The sequence below is a fragment of the Passer domesticus genome, chromosome 3 (assembly GCF_036417665.1).
Source record: "Passer domesticus isolate bPasDom1 chromosome 3, bPasDom1.hap1, whole genome shotgun sequence".
NCBI classification, from domain to species: domain Eukaryota; kingdom Metazoa; phylum Chordata; class Aves; order Passeriformes; family Passeridae; genus Passer; species Passer domesticus.
The window spans coordinates 30,050,996-30,073,602 of NC_087476.1; the positions used below are offsets into that span (position 1 = coordinate 30,050,996).

General features: G+C 40.6%; 1 long non-coding RNA gene across 5 annotated transcripts; it reads left to right on the forward strand.

The window, feature by feature from the left end:
* Positions 1-7,349: 7,349 nt before the first annotated feature.
* On the forward strand, positions 7,350-17,252 carry LOC135296255 (uncharacterized). Of its 5 annotated transcripts, XR_010358325.1 has the most exons (5): positions 7,350-7,930; positions 9,088-9,134; positions 12,254-12,368; positions 13,743-13,909; positions 16,348-17,252. It is a non-coding gene; the product is annotated as an uncharacterized LOC135296255 (long non-coding RNA). The 5 variants fall into 5 exon arrangements; XR_010358324.1 differs by lacking the exon at positions 16,348-17,252 and having other exon boundaries at positions 13,743-13,991; XR_010358323.1 differs by lacking the exons at positions 12,254-12,368; positions 13,743-13,909.
* The last annotated feature ends 5,355 nt before the right edge of the window (positions 17,253-22,607 follow it).

Below are 22,607 nucleotides of genomic sequence, written 5' to 3' on the forward strand. Positions count from 1 at the left end.
GCAAAAACAACAACAGAAAGAACCAAACACAAACCAACTCTTAGATATATATTTGCAGTCTGACTCAAATATAGAAAGGAGAAGTGGGTTTCTCATGCAGCTTTGGGTATGTCTAAATGGTTGCTCAGAGTACTTTTACAGTCAGGGGCAAAAAAAATGAAACTTTTAGGTAACAAAGCATTTGATCCTTAAGTGGCCATTCAGACTAGGTCTGATGAAGTACCTCTTTTTTTGTCTACTTTATAAAGAGAGCACAACTGACTTACCTGCATAAAGACACAAACACTGAAGATATCTAAAGTTACCCAAGAAGTGATTAATCTTCAGTACTTAGAAACATTTAATTTACATGTGCTTTTTCAGCTTGGCCATCTGATGATGACTGACAAATTAGCTGCTTTAAAAGACTCTTGAAAAGCTCGGTCCTGCCAGGAGGGAAGGTCCACACTACAGTGGTGTCACATGGAAATCACAGCATAACTGTCAGCACCCAGCTTTTCTGCAATGAAGTCTCCACAGATTTGCTCTATGGGGAATGAAGAAAGGGGGAAACTGCTACAGCAAGAAATTCAAAACTGTAACCTGACATCAGTGCTTTGAGGCTGAATTTATATTAGTGTTTTAGCCTGAATCAGCAGAGAGCAGAGCTTTTAAAGCTAAGTTCCCAATTCTTCCCCCTTCTGGGCGTTGGTTCTTGTTACTCATTCACACGGTCTCAGGGAACATAAACTTCATTTGGTTTAGGCCAAATAAATTGGAAGATGGAGGTCAGGAGTGTACCCAATACACTCCAAATGCAATGGGCATTCAGCCCATGGGACCAAATTACGACTATTCTGAAGAAAAAAAAATCACTAAGTTTAGTAGTGTGGGTGTCAGATTCTCAGCACTGACTATTTTGTTCTTTAGGTCTGCCACTGTCTTGCACTACTTGCTAATATATCCCAAAGTGAAGAGGATCCTGGAAGTGTCCATTGCTCCATTAACCACTGGAGGAATTTAGAAAGATGAGATAGCTAATTTACTGTACTCAAAGGTGAATGAAACAAATAACCACCAAATGGACAGTGGACTAGTTTTCAAAAATTTCATATTTTAAAAAAGGAAACATTCCTTAAACAAAGGCAGAAACAAGTCTGGCACAAGGCATAAGGTAGTGAATTAACTGAGGATGTAAAATACCTGTTGATTACCTCTATCTATCAGATATGATCAGTAAATTCAAAATACAAATTGGGCCTTTGTTTACAGCAGTAGCTTCATGGCACAAACCCAGGCACAAACTGTACTAAACTAACCATGATTTTGTTACCTACTAGTTACTTTTAATGGCTGCAAAAGAACAGGGCAAACTGCAAAACAAAGCACCAAGACCATTTCCAGCACTACCGACCTGGCTGCCTTATCCACAGTCTGCAGGTTGCACCTGCTCCAAATGGAGCCTTATCCATAAGCTACAGCCTCTTCAGGGTTATACCATGGCATAGCCTTATCCATGGTTACTGTCCTTCAGAAGAAACTTCTCCAACACAGCCTTACCCACGGCTGCAGTCCCTCCAGGGGTGTAGCTGCTCCGTTGTGGGCTTATCCATGGACACATTTCAGGTGTTCCAGCATGACCTCTTGCACTGCTACTGATGCTCAAGGTGTACCTGCTGTGGCCACCCAGGGATTGGCTGCCTCAGGGCAGACCTGTGTCCCATCCCCGACCATCTGTCTGCTGAGAAAACAAAATCAGGTTCACAGCCCACATCTGGTTCAGGAGGGATGTTCAAGGAACTGAGTGGTCATTGCAATAAAGCTGGAAATAGCTACCATGTAAAAGGGAGAAGTGTTTCACTCTCCCCAAAAAGCAGCTGAGGAGAGCAAGAACTGCTGCTGGTTCATAGCAGGGTTCTCCAGATACTGAGAGGCAGTGATGCAAGGGCAGATAGCAGGCTTGGCCTCAGGACAGTGCTTTAATCATAGGTTTCCCAGGCAAGGAAAAACAAAATTACAAACAACATAAAGCAGCAAAAGCAGAAAGGTGTTGACTTGCCCTGGAATTCAATATACAGCAAGAAAGGGAGAAAGTAATGGAGCAGGTAAGGGAGCAAATGTGCCATCATCAGAGCTAGGAAGAGCAAGTACTAGCCTGCCAAATAACAGCTAAATATCTGTAACAGCTGTAAGCTCAGTCTAGCACACTCTGATCAAATCTGTCATCTTAAACCCGTGAAACTTCACATCAGGTGCCAAAAAAGACTGTGGTGGGCTGACCCTGGCCAGCAGCCAAGCACCCACATAGCTGCTTGCTCACTCTGCCACTGCAGAAGGGCAGAGGAAGAAAACAGGAAGAACAAAACTGAGACAACTCATGGGCTGAGATACAGATTGTTTAAAAGGTAAAGGAAAAAAACAAACAAACAAACAAAAAAAACCAAACCAAAAAACCCACATGAACCAAAGGAAGTTAGTCTGTCACAACCTGCCACAGGCTGGTTGCCTGATACCCATCCAGTCTCTGAACACTGGCCACCTAGGAAGACACCCCTGTCCTTTCTTCTTTCTCTACCCACTTTTTGTTACTAAGCAAGATGCTATATGGTGTGGAACATCCTTTTGGCCAATTTGTGTCAGCTGTCCTGGCTGTGTCTCCCACCTCCTCGCTGGTGGACAGAGTGGGATAAAGAAAACCTTCAGGCTGGGCAAGCACTGCTAATCAATGACCCACTGAAGTGACACCAGCACAGCCTTAGCCACAAAACTGAAACATGGTGCCACGTGAATGAACTAAGAATTAACTCCATCCCAGCTACTGCTCCAAGTGATCATTACAAGAATTGCTTTACGTGACATCTATGAGTGCCTTCCTTGCTTCACCACCTTTAAGGTCCTTCTCCTGCAATCTATTTGCATGCTTTTGGGGAAGTTACAAAACCCTTTATCCTTCCTGTTAACAAACAGACACTTTTATTCTCAGGAGGAAAAAAATTCATATTTAGCATACCTAGTCTTTGTTTAGGCACTGAAACAGGCTGGCCAAGGCCCTGGAGGTGTTTAAAAGATGTGCAGTTGTGGCATTGAGGGGCTCAGTTTAGTGGTGGACGTGGCAGTGCTGGGTTAATGGTTGGATTTGATAGTATTAGAGCCTTTTCCAACTGAAATGATTCTAATAATCCTGATTTTTAAAAATTGATTTGGCATGTTTCCATAGCTACATTGGTGTGTTTGTGGTTTTTTTGGTTTTGTTTTGTTTTTTTTTTTTTTTGTTTTTGGGTTTTTTTAAGATAAGTAAACTCTTTCAATCCTTCACAGTTTAATCCAAGTATGTGTTAAAATTGAGCTTTCCTGAGTAGGCTACTCTGAGTTAAATCCTAGCAAAGCTGCTACTAAAGGATCAAAATATCTTTTACTTAAGAAAACACAAAAACCCAGAAAAACAGGCAAATCCAACAACAACAAAAAACCCCCAAACAACATCACAGCCCTTCTGAAGTATATTGGAAAAAGGCTATCTTATTAGTGGTTTGCTCTGTAAAGCAGGTGCATCAATGAAAAAATTGTAGAACTCCAACTTTATAACTATAAAATTGAAACTCTGTTGCACTGATTTTGTGACATAGCATAAAAAACACCAGATAGGCTACATGTAACATTCTACATGGAACCACAAAAATTTGATTTTTGCATACTCTCTACAAGACTAAAGGGACACAACGCAATACATCTCTTCATAACTGATGTTTTTTAAAACCTTCAATTTAAAATCAAATTTAAAATTTTGTGATTTTCATTCCAAAGTATTCCTACTTTCCTCAAATATAAGCAAACATTAATACTCTTGTATTTTCTCTGCATGGCAATAGAGACAGTTCTAGTCCTCTGTGGTAATCTCTGCTTATAATAAGGCTACACACACTAAAGTAATACTGCTTCTTCATTCTCTAACTCTTCCTATTCATTTGCAAAGGAAGTATACATTAAAATAACCAAGAATTTTTTTACTGAAAGCATTTATTTTACCCAAGAGTGGAAACAGATAAAAAAAACTAAGTGATGCAACAATTTAGAAAAATCATCCAGGTTCAGCTGTGAACAAAAATGACATTCTTCCTTATGTCTGCTTTTCATAACAGCAGCATCACTCCCATTCTCCTTGTAAATGAACTAGTCATTGCTTGCATTAAAGTAGCATCCAGAGGTTTCAATCAAGGACTTATTGTTCCATGGCCCTGCAGAAAGCCATGGCAAGCTGCTTCCCTTACCTTGAGTGATACACTTGGGATCTCAGCTCACACAGGCACTGCTGCCAGTCACATAGCATTTGGCAGTACAACAGCACTGTTCACCTGCAAAACTGCTCAGAACTAAGACAAAAAGCAACCAAGTGGTGTGAAAATTGAACATAAAGAGCCTGGGAGGGTGGATGAGAAGGGTAATGCTGAGAAAGCAATGTGCCTTCACTTTGATGGGCTGCAAGCAGATGGTGCAGGACTCAGGGGTGAATTGCTTGGGCATCCCAGCCCCAGGGTTTACCTTGGGCTCCCATCAGCAGAGGCCTGTGAATTACCATCACCCATCCTGTGCAAGGCTATTCCCCTGCAGCACAGGCAGTGCACATTAGAGCCCTACTCTGAGGGCACAGAGTCTGCCAGTAGAGCTGACCCCTTCTTCTCCAGAGGCAGGTGGGTTTGCCTGCTGCTAGGCAGAAGGTTTGCAGCCTGTGACACCAGCACAGGCCACAGAGATGCCCACGGCACTGCCCTTTGAGGAATAGCTCCTGCTGTACCTATTTCCTGCAAAGCCGAGTCACTGGGTACAAAGTGCAAAGACAGTGTTCAATTTGATGTGACACACCTGATGAGGCATTCAAAACAAAATACTGCACTGACAAGCTGTTTGGGTAAATGGTAACCTAAAGAATTTAACTCAGAACGTGCTGTGTAGGCTCTCTGCCCCCTCAGCCCAGCTAGTGAAAATCAGCTTTCTTCCACTCCCATATCAAGTTCTTTGTCCCCAGTGCAGTGTTAGCTCTGCATGCATCCAGGCTGAGCATCCCTCCAACACTAAGCCATTTTGTCAGCTGCTACTCTTACACCAACCCTTGAGGCTACCCAAATGAAGGCTGTACACCATGTTTGCAGGCTCTGATCAGACATCTCCAGTGCTAGCAGGGAAGAGAGCTGTGATTCAGTTGCCTGAGCTCAGGTGTCTGGTGACATTCACACAAGAACCACACTGCAAATAGGCATCACTAAAAGAATAAAGGAAATCTAACCTTCCTTACATATTAGAAATGTTACAAAACAGGCCTCTTTTTTTTATGATAGCAAAATGCAGTGTTTGTATAGTATCTCAGTATTGAAATGTTCCAAAGTCATAAAACCTCAAAAATTCAACTGAAGTTAGACAGTTGCTAAGCTAAGGTTGGCATTATCCTGACCCAGGCTGACTGTATTCCCTGATGCATCTATACCCATCTGCTATTTTCCTTCTGTTGTGCCAAGATTATCCATCATTTGGGGCAGGGGAATACCTTTTATTTGGTGTCTGTTCAGGACTAAGGAATAGGTGCTACAAGAATACAAATGATCAGTACCACAGTGGCTGTGATGATTTATTCTCCCCCCTGGCTTGCCTTGTCTGCAGGAGACCTGAAATCCTTGCATGCTTTTCATGAAGGGGCTTGTACTTTTTTAACACTTGCCTCTCCAATAGCTGGTGAAAACAATTCAGGATAATCAATCTATTAGGACTTAGGGCTAAATATCAACATACTCAGCAGAAGGAGAACTACTGATTATTTTCTTTAGAGCAGGGACAGGTGGTGTCAGCTGCTCCTGTCAACCAAAACCAGTAAAAGGGGCGACAGGCACGTGATTGAGCAAAGCAGGGGCAAGTTTTACTCATGGCTTGAGCAGGTATGCCAGGAAACAGGCTCAAGCAGTAGAAGAAACCAGACTTCCATTGCAGAAGCTTTCTGCTGGTATTTGTAATTACATCAGTAATTCTCCAAGAAGGAATCTCTCACAAGTCTGTTCTTGCTAAGGAAAGTGCAGTAGCTATGGTTACCCAGCAAACAGGGAGAGGAGGCAAAGCTGAACCACTGCTCTGGGCACAGTACACCATTTTTAACATCAAAAACCTCATTTTAGCTTTCCAAATAGAACTTTGAGAGCAGCCACCCACGTTCCCATCACAGTGTGTTTGCATATATAACTGTGTGGCTATGCATGTGTGGTATATATATAGATCTATAGTAGGACGACAGGATGACAAAGAGAACAAAAAAGGAATCAGCTTTTAGATCATCATACAACTATGAAATTAGAAACCTACTCATAGATAACAATCTTGCACACTTGGTTAGCCAGCCCAGGATCAGCACCACAGGACTTTCCCTGGCAAACTTCTGCCTGCTACAGGGAGGAAATGCCTTCAGGCGTCTTCATTTGCCTCTGATGATTCTGAGGATTGCTCAAGACCTACAGGAAATTCCCTGGAAAGGAACTATGTCTACATTGTAGCCTTAATGCAACCATTCTAGAGAAGTTTCCTTTATTTTAGGGTAATGTGCATAAATCCTACTGTAGTGTAGAGGCAGCAATGTGGAACTTAGCATATGCCATGGCCCGCCCTATGAAACTGGGTAAATACTTAAGCAACTAGTCCACACTGAATTTCACTTGAAATGGCTTCACATAGCCATCAAGCTCATAAACGGGTGCTTGAGAGAGGGTGGGGATAGTTTAGTGGGCTGCAGCCCTACTCATATAGTGAATTCCCCAGGCATGAACTCAGACCTGGCTAGCTACCTTCATATCTTGGACATACCTTTAAGACATGGAAATGTCTTAAAGCCTTACCTATCCACCTGCTGGGAGTCTCCTCCCAAGGGGCAGGAGCAGGGCATGCTTCACCTCCTTCCCCCCTGCTGTCCCACAGGCAGTCCCTGACACAGCAACAGACAAAGCACCCGGGACACTTGCGTTTCTGGGCTGTCCTTCTGTCTGGCAGTGCCTCAGTGCACACCTGCAGTCTAATCATGGTTTTATTAGCAGACCATGTAGGTGTACACTCCGTAGCTGCAGTTCAAATTAGCCACCCAGGTTTGCTCAATTAGCCAGCCATGAGAGGCACCATCATCTCACTCAGCTCAGGCATCCCCTCATAACAAAACCCCTTTTATATTACCAAGCTAGTTGTCTGGACTCCTTCTGTAGACTAGCTAAGTGTTTGTAAAGTTAGGTGAAATTAATCCCATCTCTTACTACATGCAATTTCCTGAAGGTGGAACAGGCTGCTACTAATTCATCTCTATGAGCCTCTTCAAAAGGACAACAGGACAGCTGTGGTTGTTTGGTAACAGAGCAGAGCCCTCTGCCTTGACACCAACTTCTAGACGAAACAGTGTCTAATACTTGTGAGACACTCTGGAGTCCAGAGAGGCTTGTGATGAGATGAGACTTCTGTGAGACCAGTGTCTTTTTGTAACAGTAACTAGGAACCAGGAGGACAGCACAAGAGAATCTTGGCTAGCACTGGACACCTCATCATGTCTGCCTGAGAGCTGGGGGTGTGAACTACCTGTGAAGTCAAGGCAGACAATGTCCATAGACCCTGGGGACTGATTCCGCTTGATCCACAGCAGACACCATTGTAACCAGAACACCCACACAAGGCTGGTAGGCAGGACACAGGCTTTAACAGAGTCTTCTGGAGCAGCAGCTGGAGGCTAGGCAGGATTTGCAGTAAAAAATTGTGTGTAAGGATCTGAACTGAACCCAGCCAGACATTCGTGTTGCTTCTGTAGGCTAGTACTGGAAAGTGACAGTAATTTAGAAGAAATTAAACCAGAATCTCTATCAACTTTCATCCATCCATCCATCCATCCATCCATCCATCCATCCATCCATCCATCCATCCATCCATCCATCCCCAAGAAACAGTAAGATTTAGTCTTCTCATTTTTTCTTCTGTAAGATCTTTCTAGACATTAGAGGCAGTGTAGTTACATCTAGAGGGGCTGATCAGTGAGACACAGGAGTCATGAGATACCAGTGCCCTTTTGAACCAGAAGCAAAAGCCACACAGACTAGGGGCTGTATTTGCTTGTGCTTTCTTAGGGGTATGATGAACACAGTTTTAATACTTAAAAGACATGAGGCTTAAATCACTTGCATTTGAAAGTTTAGATAAAACAATATACATTTAGTTTTAGGGCAGGAAGTTTTCCCAGAAGAATTCATTTCTAGTTTCTTTCAACATGATCACAGGCTGAACTTAGGTGTAATACAAACAAAATTAAGGGAATTCTAACCCTGTTTCTTTCCATCTATGAGAAGAATGAAGCTTCCTATGTCCATATTAGTACAGAGACCTCCTGTACTCATATAGAAAGGAAACTTTTTCTATGCCATAAGTAGTTTTAAATCAAACTGAACATTTAAGAGAAGAATTCAGAGTAAAAAAAATAACACTACAGACACTGATAAGGAGTTTTATCTCAACCAAGCCCAAGCAAAATGAATCACAGAAATTCTCTCATCCTGAGAATTTATGCATTTTATAATTCCCAAAGGAAACAATCGCATCAGATAAAAATCTTTAGACCAAAATTAAAAAGAATAAAGCTGACAGAACTGCCTGAAATACCTATTTTAGCAGAGAGTTATTAGAAAGTCAGCATAAATTGCCTCTTAATAATACTCATCATGCATCTATTGTCAGTAAATCCAAGTAACCCTGGTTTTATATACCTCTGTAGACTTTATTTTATTGCTTACTTGCTTAGTAAATTTAAACTAGGTATATTGGCAATGTGTTTAAACTGTCACCTGAAAAAGGTAAACTTCCATCACTCATTATGAGCCTGCTTTAAAATATCCAGTGCTTGGGGCTAAAGGCATGAGTTTGCAAAGCTCAAATTATTGGTCAGAACATTCAAAAGATCCATCTTCAGAATATTTTTAGTCATGTTGCAGGCATCTCAGTAACTCTGCCTCAAAATGCACTTAAAAGTTATAACCTAAGGTAGTCAAGATCTTAGTGAGGAAGCACTGATAAACCTTTAATCCTCATCACTTCCACTTTTAATTTCAACAGAGTATCTACAAATCTGAGCTGAACAGAAGATCTATATACACCACCAGGTAATGACTTAGCAATATTGTATGTAAAAGTTATAGTGAACAAATCAAATAGGCAGCAATGTATTATTGAGCTAATAGATAATTTCTGTCAAATCCCGGTTGTTACATTTTTGTTAATTTCTATATAACTTTTTCAGGAGAGAATATTAACTGAAACACTGCAGGAAACCATTTCATAGAGTGATAGAATATCCTGAATTGGAAGAGCCCCACAAGGATCCTCCAATCACAAGGATCACCCTGCACAGACCCATCCCCAAGAGTCACACCATGTGCTGAGAGCACTGTGCAAATGCTTCTTGAATGTGTCAGGCTTGGAGCTGTGACCCCTTCCTTGGGGAGCCTGTTCCAGTGCCCAACCACCCTCTGGGAGAAGAGTATTTTTCCAATATCCAACCTAAACCTCCCCTGACACAGCTTCAGGCCATTCCCTCAGGTCCTGTCTCTGGTCACCACAGAGCAGAGATCAGTGCCTGCCCCTCCTCTTCCCCTCACGAGGAAGCTGTAACTGCAGTGAGGCCTCCCCTCAGTCTCCTCCAGGCTGAACAGACCCAGTGCCCTCAGCCTCTCCTCACAGCTTCCCCTCAGGGCCCTTCACCATCTTTGTTGCCCTCCTTGGGCACTCTCTAATAGTTTAATGTCTTTCTTACATTGTGGCACCCAAATCTGCCCCCAGCACTTGAGGTGAGGCTGCCGCAGATCAGAGCAGAGCAGGACAATCCCCTCCCTTGCCCGGCTGGAGATGTTGTGCCTGATGCCCCCAGGACAGGGCTGGCTCTCCTGGCTCCAGGGCACTGCTGGCTCATGTTTTCAGCTTGCCATTGACCAGGACCGCCAGGTCTCTTTCACTGGTCTGCAGCATTTGTTCCCCAGCACAAAGGCATATCCAGTGCTGCCCCAGCCCAAGAGCAGATGTTGAAACTTCACATGGTGGTTGACTGCCCATTTCTCTAATTTGTCAAGGTCTCCCTGCAGGGTCTCTCTGCCTCCAAGTCAACAGTTCCTCCCAATTCTGTATTGTCAGCAAACTTACTTAGTATTCCTTCAAGTCCTGCATCCGTTTGGTATACAAATTGTATGTAAGAGGCTTTGCAAATATATTTAGTAGGTTAAACTTTTCAGTTACTAGCAATTCAAACAAATGCTTTAGAAGTAAAGAACCTCTGAATCCCATAATCCCCTGGATCCTTCAGTTCCCTCAGGAATAGACGGATAAGCCTGGACTTCTTCCCAGCCCCATTCTTGTTAAAGAATGAATAGCATTAATATTGCCAGAGGAGGATGTGAGGAAACATGCAATACCTTCCATCAGGCATTATGAAATCCAATGTCAAATGTCACAAAAATTTCCAAGCTATTTCACAGTGTTTTAACAAGCAAAAGAAACATCAATTCAGTGTTTAAAAATGAAACACTCAAGTAGTCATTGTAATTAGTATTAAAATAGGATAGAGAATTCATGTAAAGTCTGACAATAGGCTTTTATATGCCAGTAACACACTGTAAATTACTTTTAAAAGACAGTTATTATTTCAAGTGTTCAAAAATTTCTGACAAGAGACTAATTAATAACATTGTATTGGTCTTAATAAAATGGACACTATTGTCTTCTAAAGCCTAATTTTGAAATTATTGTGAACTCTCAGATGCATTATGTTGTCTGATTTAAACTGTATTTAACACTGCTTTGTTATTTAAAAATACGATTTGAAAGTAAGACAACAAGAACTCAACTTATTTGGCCTAAAGGGAAAATAATTAAAGGAAAGAGCTAAATAACTATATAAATATTCAGAGGGGAAAAAAGACTGAAAAGAAGAGAAATATTTTCACTGGGATTAGTTGCACTAGTGTCAAGGGCTGAAGCTGAAACAAAAAAAAAATAAGCTATGTATTAGGAAAAAGTATTTCTGAAGACAATAAGGTTGACTGGACAGAGAGGAAACTGACTGCTTTTCAAGTTAACCAGCTTGATCCCCTTCCTTTCCTCTCTCCTAGGCAGTCAGAGAGGTTTCTCAAAGAGGAACAGTTGGTGCCCCTTATCTTTTCATGAGTCACCAAAGTTATTTGAATTATTAAAAATTCTCAAGAGCTTTTCTCCTCTAGTTTCACCCACTTCATGGGCACCATTAACCAATGGAGAGGGGACATCCTAGCCTCTAGATAACCTGCAGAAAGGCGTGCAGTCAGATGAAGAATGTAATGGAAACACTGTGTGGTACCTACAAACATTCTTGGCCAGTGCCAATGGTTACCCTACATGCCAGAAGGCAGGAGGCATCTTGCACATCAGAGCCATTAAGGTGCTATTGTATTGGTTTTGAGAAAACAAATCATCACTGGACATGACTATCAACTCAGTCCCTAAGTGGTGGGCAGATACTCAGGACGGCACAATATTGGAACTATTCTTCAGCTTATATAGAAACATCCACAGTTAGTCCTCAGGGCATTTGTTTTCATTTTCTGAGTTTGTGCCTGCATTATGGCTACAAATTAGTAATTGGGTTATTCTCTCATAAACACAACACAGTAAAATGTGTTGTATTCATTTATTTGCTTTGACTGAATACCATATTACTGGAAGGTCCATGGAGAAAAGAGAAAATACTGCATATTTAATGACTTGATTTTTTTCTCCCTTTTCTGAAAGTGTCCTGATTTCAGGAGAAAGGAAAAGAGAAAGGAAAAGAGAAAGGAAAAGAGAAAGGAAAAGAGAAAGGAAAAGAGAAAGGAAAAGAGAAAGGAAAAGAGAAAGGAAAAGAGAAAGGAAAAGAGAAAGGAAAAGAGAAAGGAAAAGAGAAAGGAAAAGAGAAAGGAAAAGAGAAAGGAAAAGAGAAAGGAAAAGAGAAAGGAAAAGAGAAAGGAAAAGAGAAAGGAAAAGAGAAAGGAAAGTGCAACTCCATGAAAACGTTTCTTCTATCTTGCCTCCTTTGTTACTGTTTTGTTAAAACTTATGCTAGCTCTTGCATAGGTGGAGTCTCCTTTTAAGTCTAGCTTCAGCTGTGGTCAGATAACTTTGCAACAGACTTTGCTGTTCCTGTTGATGGTGGGGTTTTTTTGGTGGGCTTTGTTTGGTTTCATTTCGGGGTTTGACATTTTGTTTCCTATTTTTAAAGTTGTTATAGTGACACACACCCCCTCCTGGCTGGATGTTATCTCCTGGAACCAGTAGCCTGGTTGCAAACTTCTGAGCACACCTAATCTTTGCACTCCCTTCATTGCCTAGCACAGGTATCCAGATCTATCATAAATAGTCTCAAAGAAATGGTGTCCCATGAAATCTGCTGTGCTGGCTGAGGGGTTGGCAGCAGTTGCCTCCAACAGCAGACTGGAAGTAACAAGTACACAAGGCAGATCTCAGCATCACAGCCATTTCCACACTGATTTGGATCACCGGAGTCCCATGTCCAAAGTGGTTTGTAGTATCAGAAATCAGATTTAGACACTCATGCAATTAATTAGTCAAGCTCCTGTATATGGACAGATATCAAATCCACAGTGAGTGTCTGTAGGTTTTTATGCTTCTCCTATTTCCTTAACTAGTTTAAGCATGATGTTTTGCTTGGGTTTCTTTGGTTTGTTTCTTATAGAACTTGTTTTTATCATAAGCAGAGATGAGGACCATGCAGCAAGTTGTTGCTTATTCAGAGAAGAGAAAAGCAGGGCTCATTCAATAAAAAGTGAAATTAAAACCCAATTTTTGTTCCTCCACCGAAGTTCTGAACACTGAAATAAATAAATGTTCTGAACTGTGGCTTTTGACAAAATAGGAATTAAAACACCTTTCTTAATGGAAAAAATCAAAACACAGTTAACTAAGTGGTGGTTGAGCTAGAGCAATAAACATATATTAAAGCAGTAAATAAATTTTTATTCAAAATTCACTCTAGTTCTCCTTTCTACTCTACACCAGCTAGATTGAACTGCACACCAAAATCACTGTGTGTTTTACATATTCTCTGAAGACTTTGGAGGCCAAAAATCTAAACATCACTAAGCTTCCTTTACAATGAATATGTTTTTGGGGAACATGCTTGAACACGCTTTTTAGAACTACCAGCAATTCACTACTTTCCCTGAACTTTGGCCAAGACTGCTTTGGCCAAGATGTAACACCAAATGACTTGGCTCTCAACACAATCTTACAGCAAGGACCCACAACAAGGATTTACATCTAAACCCACACAGACTTCTGTGGCACGTGACATGATTGCTCCCACAGGGAGATGCTACTTCCAAGTTGTGCTATCAAGAAATATTCCCTGCCTTTGGCATAATTGTTCAGTAATATGCATTTTGTGTATGGAATAAAACAGAAACGCTGATGGGCCAGCTTTTATGGTTGCTGACACAAACTTTTTGAGCATAGCTGTGTAAGATCTGCTGACACAAACCTTCTCCTTGAGAACAGCTGTGATTGCCTGCTGCTTTGGGGAGGGGATGGGGAGTTCTTTTCTCCCTTTTGCTGCCTCCTGTGGTGAACTCCAAAATGCTAGCTGTGCTGATAGGGATGGAGTATCTGCCAATAGCTCATTATGATATAGATGCAAACACATAAAAGGCAGTCAGTTCTCCTCCTGGCTTCATCCTCTATTTGTCTTTCAGATTATTTAATAATCCCATGATCAGCAGTATTTGAATAAGACGGACAGTTATCAAAAGTGCTCCAGTTAAAGCTGAATACAGCATTATGCCTATTCCTCTAAACTGATAAGCACTTGGGATAGGCAAAATTCCCACAAAGAATGAGATGCAAGGCAAGTTACTTGAAGGTTAGTGAGCATATTCACAGAGGACAAGTGCAGCTTGAGAGAGGGTAAGGCAGCAGCATCCCAGGCTCTGCATTTCAGGGCACAGCTAGTGTTTAAGTGTTTTAAAAAGATAGTCAAGGAGCATCCCATCTCCCTGGTTCAGCACAAATAATTCAGAGCTTATGTCTACCCTCATCAACAAAGAAGAGCTTAAAGATATGCTTAAAAGTATTTTGCTGATTTCGGGCCTCAGTGGCTTGTTTGTGAAGATCTCAGTGCTGACAACTCCTCCTTGAATGTAAAAGTGCATTTGGGTCTTGGAGGAGCTGATGTACATTGCAAAGTCTTTCATAGCAGTTGCCACCACAGAAGCCTCATTGCTTAATTTAGATATCCTACAGCAATTACTGCCAAGCTGTGTCTGTGTTGATAAAGCAAGCATTTTGCAATTCCAGATTTTTTTGACTTGTGAATGCTCATTTCATTGGTCCTAGAGTTGCCTTAATATAGCACAAGGTCAATCTTCTGATTTCTAACCACCCTCTTATTCACATGTGTTTCAAGCTCGCAGCTCAAGCAGGGCTGGTCACTCCCTCAGTAAGTTCACACTCAGGTGTCAAGGCCTAGAGTGCAGCACTCATCAGAAAAGCTCATCCTGAGCAAAAGCATGAAACTTCCTGTTAAATAAATTATATTTAAAAAACCCCAAAACCCTACCATTCACCCCCAAAACCCCAACTAAACAAACAAAAACCTCACCACAATGATGAGCTACAATTAAAAAAAAATTAAAATCAGTACTTGTGTTGTAAGACACACTAAGACCAGTGTGCTAAGCCTGAGACAAATGTGCTTTCCTAATGGCTGCCAAAAAAGTTTTGTGCCAGGAGACATGAGACACACATGCACAAAGCTGCATTTCTACATTCCCACCTCTGCCCCCATTCAAACAATAAAGATGATTAGATTTTAAATAGCATAGACTCTGTCCAGTGAAACCCTCTGTTGCAGGCAGAAATGTACACAACCACACTGCTCAGCTCAGTTGGTTGCAGACAGAAAGCCTAAGCAAATGGATGAAGTACTGACAGAAAAGTCAGCACATTGTGCCTTCTTCTAACGGAAATTAACAATCCTGACCTTTTCTTATAAGAAGTATAAAAAGTGAAGACATACATAGACCCCCAGTACTCTGTCTTTATTGTCCAACTAAATTTTTCTATCAAAATTTCTATATATATCTTGAATTTCAGCAAGGTGAAAATAGGAAAGGAACTGTCACTGAAAGCTCCAGGCTTAAGAGTTGTCCTTGTTTACTTTTCCTCAAATAAAACACTTCTCTTTCCTGCACCAAAGGAATTATTTGGAGTCTCATACCATTCTCTGAAAGCCATCTCAGATGGTATAAAGCTATCATCTTGTCCTTTGTTGTCTTTCCTCAAAGAATTCTTCTGTAGTGAGACAGAGAAGGTAGTACTTGTGGGGTGACAAAAATAAATTGAAAAAAGCTAGCAAGATGTATGGTGTGACCATTGCCAGCCCCTCTTGGCTGTGCAGCTTGCAGTTGGAGCTTCATCTGAAAACAATCAAGTTTTCTGCTTTCACCAGGCTGGAAGGTCTTACCTCTCCCTACCTCCAGAAATGGGAGACAAATGGCAAAAAAGAAGCTCCTGAAACCTACGGACCAAATAACAGCAACACTGAGTTACACAGATGCTGGCACATTAAGGAGAATTTTACAAAAGCAATTCTTGTCCTTTCTACAAGCTGTTGTAAGCATCTCTGCCTCAAAACTCTCCAAAAATAGCCCAAATCTGCTATAATTCACAGACTAGCTAGCTGAAAAAAAAAAAAAATCAGACTGCCTTAACTATCTATTGCCTAAATCCTAAACGAGCAAGGAGACAAAGCAGAGTACAGCATTCACCTTGAAGCAAATAACTTTTCTTGTCCTGAAACAGAAAACAGGAGTTATTAAGCTAGGCCATGTCCCTGCTCATTAAAATTTGACCTTTATTACTAGATCATTACGTCCAATAATTGCCCATTTCTCCTCAAGGCAGTGTAAGGCACTTACCTCATGTATCTGAGGTAAGGATGAGTCCCTTGGCAGATGAAGGTTGTGTGGTAGCTGGGCAATGGCAGAGGCTGGCTGCCTGTACCTCACTGTGCCTTGAGACAATAGGTCCCATGGATGACTGAGGAAACAATTTCATTTCTTTCTCTTCCAAGAAAAAATATGATTTTCAGCTAAATGGAGAACAGTACTGAGGGTGAATACCAAATTTGCATCCTACCAAACCAGTAGCAGCACAGAAGACGGGTTTTTTGTTATTATTTTTTAACATTCAAGAGACAGCAGGGACTGGCTCTGTCAGTCTCGCAGCCTCCACTGACAAAAAAAAATCCCCAAACATGAATACATGTTATTAAATGTATTTTCTGCTCTGTTCTTACAGTCCTGCCTCTGGTCCCTTTGCATCAGCCACCCTGGGAAGCAGCAGGGATGTGCACAGCTCCTGTCCTATACCACAGCACTGGATGAACCTTACAGAGCTACCCCTAAAATACTACTCTGGAGCAGGACGAAGTTTAGAAGCACAGTATCAAAAGGGTATAGCCCCATCTGCTGAATGTTGATCTCCACAGGTCTGTCAGCATCATCAAGGATTAGGTTGTACCTTTTGGCCTTCTGAAAAATGTCTCTTTACTCTGTGCATGACCAGTCCTTGATTGACTCGTTCCTCAGCTTTCCTTTCCCACATAAAAATTGTATCCCAAATGTAACTGGATCCTTCTATAATTAAAGAAATGAGAAATTAGGATGACTTAATTTGAAAAATATACTCTGAAGTAGGCTGAATCTCAAGGACTTCATAGTGTACAAGAACTGTATTTGATTTCAAGACTTGCTTTCATTTTTGAATTGAGACTTGTGCATTTCAGTCTCCCACATGCCACGTGAGTCCCAGTGCCTGTGCTGCAGGTCTGCCCTCTCTATTCACACACAAACCAATCTGGATCTAAACACATTTCTCAAAAAATCTTTCAAAGTAGAAAATACTTCCACAAAAATACTTTGTTTTCAACAAACTGTCAAGAACTTTGCCTAAAATCTGTTAGTATTAAAGCAGAGTGCATTTCAAATACAGTGGATGACACAAATATGAAACTGTATTTCAAAGCCCCTGATCTACTCAGAGAGACATCCTGGAGAGCTGTTCAGAATAAACCCATGTAACAGGCAAGTCCTCAGAGCCAGACCACCAAAAAGCCAATGTTCCTGCTTGAAAAAGTGAAGCCTTTTCCCCTGCTCACCTTTTGAGGTCTCAGCTCAAATCCTCTTTAGAAGAGCAGACAAGTAAAAAACCCTGGATTGCTAAGCCATGTGAACTATCCCTACTGGTGACAGCCATGTGCATTTTTCCATCTTTCTAGTTAATCTGAAGAGAAGTCAATCTGGACAGTGCTGTGAAGTTTCTTTCAAGTTTAGCAGGGGTATCAGAGGGGAAGGCTTTGAGGAAGCAGAGCCCAGTCTAATGCTGCTGCCTGCCTGGGTCTTGCTCTGTACGAGCCTCAGAGCACAGTCCGTGACTCACTCTCACATACTGCAGAGCTCATTGCTGGATTAGTACCCACCCACAAAAGCCTGCAAAGGCCTCAACAAAAATCTCTGCAAAGCACAGAAATCTTCACTCCAATGGACAGAAGTAAAATCCTTACTCTCCCTGCTTCCCTAGGCGCAAACATAGACTAGAGAGAGAGAGAAAGGGAGTAAAACCAGCCTAATGCTGCTTTAAATTATTCCAGCAACACCAAACAGATCAAAAGAACGCTATGATCTACTAAAAAAAGGAAAAAAAAAACCAACCATAAAACAAAACATCCAAACACCCAAACACAAAACCAAAACATAAAAAACCCACCCAACAAACCAAAACCCAGAACTATTTCCCACAGCAATCAAGAAATCATTGTGAACTTTGGTGCACCTAAAATACACATATATTTTTCAGATTGCTCATACTGGTAGATGATGATAGTATCATCTACCTTCCCTGTCATTTCAGATTGAAGTGTGAAATAGAAATGGCATTTTTGTTAAAATACTCAAAATAAGTCCTATTTTTAAGTTGCATACTGCAATCAAAAATGGGAATATATTATATTCCTTTAAAGGTAATTACCTTGCTTACTGTAAACAGTGCATTTGGAATACTCCATTTGAGCATGCAGAAATACTCAAACCAAATCCATGTTCAGGTATTTTCAAGTATGAAGCAACATTTTTAATCTCCTACCTCTGCATTTGCACAAATTTGTTCTATTGTATGTATAAAAACCTTACACTTGCTCCTGAAAGACTTTAAATCAATTCAGTTCAAGTCTCTGTGCCAGACCTCTTTCTGCCAAGAACCTGGAGTTTCCTTTTTGGCTGCAAATAATTATTCTGTTCCTGTAGAGAAGGATGTAAATCCATGCTGTTCTCAGTTTAGATTTATCTTTAGAAATTTCATGGGGACCTTAGGGGAAAGCTTTCCATTCAGTTTATCTCTGGAGTTTCCTGAACAGATAGTTCAGACATCAATTTGTCTTTAATACTTCTAATTTCTGATATTTTTTTTCTTCCCCTCTTGGAAAAGCTCAGCAATTCATAGAAAAATCTTAACAGTAATTTTCAATCCAACTACTTTTGTTTTCTGAGTTTCACTCCTGCTCCTCTCCTATTCTAAGCCATGCGACATGGCAAGTTCACATAGCTCTAACCAAATCTCCAAGCTAAAGGACAGCAAAGTCTCACTAAAGAGCATTTGGCCTAATACTCTCCCCCACCTCTGCAGGAGAGGAAAAACCTTTAAGTATAGGTAAAAAGGCACTCTTGCAATAAATTTGCCACTGGAAACATCAGAAAATAGATGTCTTAGCAGTAGAGCTTGTCTCTCGAGATTCAGAGTGACCAAGCTCCCCTTTGGTTACCTACTAAGACTTTTTAGAGCACGCAAACTTCAGCAAGGCTAGTCACAAAAGGCAGCTGACAGTCTCAACAAGGAAAGTAGGTAATGGATACTGTCTGAAGAGCCCCTTCCTGGCATCCAAAGGTCCAGGGTCCCCAGGAATTAACATGACAGACTTCTAGCCATGGACATGAGCAGCTGTAGGACCTTTCATGAATGTTAGGACTTCAGCGAAGAACAGACAAGTTTGGTCACTCCTGCTTTTGTAAATCCATACACTGACACACACCTGCTCTGAGTGGCAAAGGAGACTACTACGTTTGTCACTTCTCATTTATGCTACACACAATTACCCCAAAGGCAGCAAAACATGATCTATTTCAATTTAGATTTGATCTTATTTGCTCTTTCATGCGGGCACAAAGCATATTGTAGCTTTTAATCAATTAGAGTTTTAGGATCATTGAATTATTTAGGTTAGAAAGGCCTTTAATGTCATCAAGTCCAACCATAAACCTAACACTGCCAATTCCACTACTAAACTATGTCTCCAAGTGCCACATCTACACATCTTTTAAATACTTCACATTAAATTGAGCACAGTCAAGCAGCAAGATCTTAATTAGCAGCTCCATTAATATCTATGCCGTGAGTATGGTCACATACAAGAAAAAAAAATACCACTGTGCATATTTCATCTGTACTTTGTGAACTAAGCATAAAATCTGGTGGTATCCCAACGTCCTTCAACAACTTTGCAAGTCAGGCAAGTTGCACAAAGTTCAACTATTTACAAAGCTCATAGCTATACAGAGCCATCTATTTCTAGCCAAGCTACAGAACATAAATTTCATAGATCCTGAAATTATTTCATTTGTCAACATTGTCAACATCAACCTATTCTTTGCCCATCAGAGCTGAGTTATTTTAGCAGCACTTTTTCAGAACACCTGAGCCAGCAGATGCTCTAGGCTATACAGAAACAAATGGAGAAATGCAGCCTTCAAATGATGGAAAGCCCAGAAATCCTTGGCAGGTGACAATACCCAATGTATTTCTCATAAACTGAATAATGAAACAAGGTCAGCTGGACACTCCCATAGCTAAAAAATATAGCCAGGGTCTCAAAGCAGGGTGGGATGGCTTGGAGCCAATTTCCATAGTGACAGAACTGGGCAGATCTCAGTCCCTCAGCTGGCCAGAGACACCTGTACAAACTGTGGCTGCCCTACAAGCACACACTCTAAACCACTAGTTCTGTATGCTCTCCTCTCATCCCCAGGAGGACACAGCATCACAACAGAAGCACAAGGAGGAGCTCTCAGCAGCCTTTACAATAACCCTGCATTAGGTCTGTAACATCCTTCCTGCTCCTCCAGCAAAACAAGTGGGTAACACAATCTAAATCACAGGAAAAGCTGGAACACAATGAGACAAACCAGCTTGTGATGGCATCATTTTAGAAAGCATGCTTTATTGCAATTGATGAACAACCTGGTTCTGCCTTCACAGAGGAAGTGTCATGTTTTCATGGAAAAAGCAGAGGATTAAAGCCCAGCTCTCGGCAGTATTATTTTAACACTTTAATAACAGCACCAAGGCAGCAAACAAAAATCCCCTATTAACTTAAGCAGGAACAAAACTGGATCTTCTTGTAGAGTCAGCACTGCAAATGTAAGACTTATGCAACACAGCCTCACTCTTTTCTCCTTTTTGAAGAGTTACATAAAGTATAATTTAGCTATCATATAAAATAAGTAAGACCTCCGTTTTGTAGTTATAGACTGCACTGCTCAGCTGAGGTTTGCTTATTCTATAAAGTGTTTGCTAGGAAAGCGTATTTTCATTTAATTCATGCTAACATCCTTAAAACCAAAGGTCAAAATCAAGGAAACAACAGCTTAACTATAGCTAAGTAGGTCTTGGATAGAACCCAGAGCTGACAAGAACCAAAATCTTCACATGAGTAACAGAAACTTCAGCTTTTGCATTCTATTTAATGAAATATGATTTTTATGAGAATCAGTTTACATAGAAAAATTTTTTGAAAACTGAACCTGATTTTGAATAAAATCTGAGTCAAACAAAGTATTTGATCAGATTTTCAGCTAATGTGTCTTTAAGCTGTAAAAACATTTGTTTACATATGAATGAATATTTGTACTGCAAATGTTCCACACCTGTTTGCATTTTGCAGGACAGTTGCTTTTACATGTTTTTATCTCAATCACAGCACAGAGAAAACCCAGATCTAGAACTCTATCTCTCATTTCAGGGCAATTATGATTGAAGTCCACATCATGTGGTTTTCTTCTTCTTCATTCAAAGCAAACACATTTTTCTTTTTCAATTTTGGTACTGGTCTTCAAAGTAGAATAGCTTGTCATAGACTTTTAAATTCTCCTGTACTGAATTAGGATCAGTGACAGTGAGATTTACTGCATAAAACAGAACTTGACTTCTGTATAAGCATTAAGGGAAATTACATCTTTCTTTCACTGCATCATTAAGGAAGTGCTTACACTTAAAAATCAGCATTTTATTACTTTTCACCCTTTGGATGACAAGTCAATTGCCTCTTGTCTCCTTTCACCTCTCATTTCCCTCACCAGCAGCTCTTGGAAACTTTTAATACAATATTTTTCTAATATTTCACTTATAAATCTCAAGTTCAGGTTGCAATCTCAGTACAAGCAACAGCTCTGCCTGAGTACTGCCACACATTTTTTCTTCCTTCCCACGGTCACTCCCTGTATTACCAAATGTGATGGATGTTTGACAGTTACCTTAAAGGACTACACAATCAAACATGTAGCTTAAAAATCCAAACAAATCAAAACCAAACAAAGTTTAGAAATAAAGAAACATGATAAACAAGAACTATCCTTTTCCTCATAACAAAAAAAAAATTATAGAAACACAATCAATGTAGAATGTTGACCATAACAGGCAGGGTGGTGCCAAGAATCACTTGGAACAAGCCAGTTTTGCATCTTGGCAGAGCCACTCTTCAAGAAAAAGGCCATGCCTACAATCAGCAACTTCCCAGAGAGGACTTGTGGTGGTAGCTATCCAGATTACCTCTCCATGGGCCCAATCCAAAACTCATTACTGGCAACAGGCTTTTGAAACAGCCCTGTTACATTTTTTTTCCACAATGGAAAAACTCTGTATTTGATAGACTGGAAAGAATCTTCAACTCTTTGAAGTCTGGGATTAACAAGAGAAAAGGACATAATGTTTGGCTTTGGCTTGGCAAGCAATACCTGGGAGGGAAAAAAATCTCTGTGATCTAGAAATGATGCAATTTATATAGTGCTCAGTATGGTGCAGGTACATCAGAAGATACCTTTACAATTAAAGGTCTGGAGATAGCAAAATTACCAGTTGCTCCATTTTAGCAACATAATTTAGTTAGACTTTACCAACAAATCTTTTAAGGAGAAGCATAAATGGTGTTCAAAAAATGAAACATTTTAATTAAAACAATTTAATCTGAATTTATTTTAGCAAAATGCTTGCAATTGTGTTCAGACAGCATCAACATAATATAAAATAAAATATTAAAAATCCTGTAATTTCACAATTTTATTGTTTTAGGACTACATAATCTATTCAAAATAAATGCTGTTGATCTTCTTCAGGAAAGTGGCCGTATTTGAAGGAACTAGGACTTTCAGTAGCATTTCAGGCCATAGGACAGTGGTGGAGTAAGCAGCTGATCCACATAAAAGCTGTTCTGCTTATTTAGTTTTTAGTGGGGT